This window comes from Crocuta crocuta, unplaced genomic scaffold (genome assembly GCF_008692635.1).
Source record: "Crocuta crocuta isolate KB4526 unplaced genomic scaffold, BGI_CrCroc_1.0 scaffold273, whole genome shotgun sequence".
NCBI lineage: Eukaryota > Metazoa > Chordata > Mammalia > Carnivora > Hyaenidae > Crocuta > Crocuta crocuta.
The window spans coordinates 2897659-2899288 of record NW_027529425.1 but is presented as its reverse complement, the minus strand read 5'-3'; the positions used below and the strand labels follow the sequence as shown (position 1 = coordinate 2899288).

Below are 1630 nucleotides of genomic sequence, written 5' to 3'. Positions count from 1 at the left end.
GTTTGGAACTTTCTCTGACTGCAGTTGCATAAACTGTATGTATCAATGGTGCTCAAGCTAGACTGGCCATAAGAGTCACTGGAAATATTTAATAGCCGTGCAGATGGCCAGGTCTTATCCCCAGATAGCCCAGTTTAGAAAGGCAGGGTGGCATCTGCATCTTTTCTGCACCAAGATGGTTTATGGACAAGACTTTGTGAAACAGTGGTATATACAGATTTCCTGACTTAGCCAATAAAAATCTATCACGGATTGATGGAACTTTTTTTGACTTATCACGTTAAAAGATATGTTTGAAGGGGCGCCTGGGTGGCTTAGTCGGTTAAGCGTCCGACTTTCACTTAGGTCATGATCTCGCGGTTCGTGGGTTCGAGCCCCGCGTCGGGCTCTGTGCTGACTGCCAGCTCAGAGCCTGGAGCCTGTTTCTGTCTGTGACTCCCTCTCTCTCTGACCCTCCCCTGCTCACGCTGTCTCTCTCTCTCTCTCTCTCTCTCCTAGAAATAAATAAAATATTTAAAAAAAATGTTTAAAAAAAAAACGGTATGTTTGAAATAATTCACGAAAGTCCCAAAGAACCTATCACCATAAAATACATGATAAGGGGCGCCTGAGTGGCTCAGTTGGTTGAGCCTCTGACTCTTGGTTTGGGCTCAGGTCATGATCCCAAGGTTGTGGGATTGAGCCCCACGCTCAGCACAGAACCTTCTTAAGATTCTCTCATTCTATCCCTCTCCCTCTCTCTCTCTTTCTCTCTCTCTCAAATTAAAAAAATAAATACAGGTATATATGGTTTTTGTTTTCATTTTTTTCTTAAATAGTTTATTGTCAAATTGGTTCCATATAACACCCAGTGCTCATCCCAACAAGTGCCCAAAAATATGGAACGCATCACGAATTTGCATGTCATCCTTGAGCAGGGGCCATGCTAATCTTCTCTGTATTGTTCCAATTTTAGTATATGTGCTACCGAAGCAAGTACTACATGTATATGTGTTAAATGAAAATGAAAAATATTTAAAAATTTTTGGTGAAAGTAGGTTTTGTTAATCAAGAGGGACTTTATATCTTCCCCCATGTGATTTTGTTTAAACTTAAAAAAATNGCACTTGTGGGGATGAGCACTGAGTGTTATGTGGAAACTAATTTGACAATAAACTATTTGTAAAAAAAAATAACAATAATAAAATAAAATGGCATATTAAAAAAAAACTTAAAAAAATAATTGTAGAAGGGCGCCTAGGTGACTTAGTCGGTTGAACGTCCATCTCTTGATTTCAGCCCAGGTCGTGGTCTCACGGTACATGGGATCGAGCCCCGTGGCAGGCTCTCTCCAAATAAAGAAATAAACTTAAAAAAATAATTTTAGATTCACAGGAAGTTATAAAAAATATGTAGGGAGGTACCCTATACCTTTCATCCTGATGGGCCCAATGGAAACATCGCATAACTATAGTACCATGTATATTATTGTGTGTAACAAATATGTAATACATATTTGTAATATACTTAAAATGTATAAAGTGTAATATATTACAAATATGTAATAGGTGTGTTATGTATATACATGTAATAATATGTTACCAAGAAATTGGCATTGGTATAATCCACAGAGCCAATTCAGATTTCACCA

General features: G+C 38.2%; 1 non-coding gene across 1 annotated transcript; it reads right to left on the bottom strand.

Annotated features, from left to right (window-relative positions):
* Window positions 1-872: 872 nt before the first annotated feature.
* On the bottom strand, window positions 873-979 carry LOC144227261 (U6 spliceosomal RNA). The gene has a single exon (XR_013333884.1). It is a non-coding gene; the product is annotated as a U6 spliceosomal RNA (small nuclear RNA).
* Between the last annotated feature and the right edge of the window lie 651 nt (window positions 980-1630).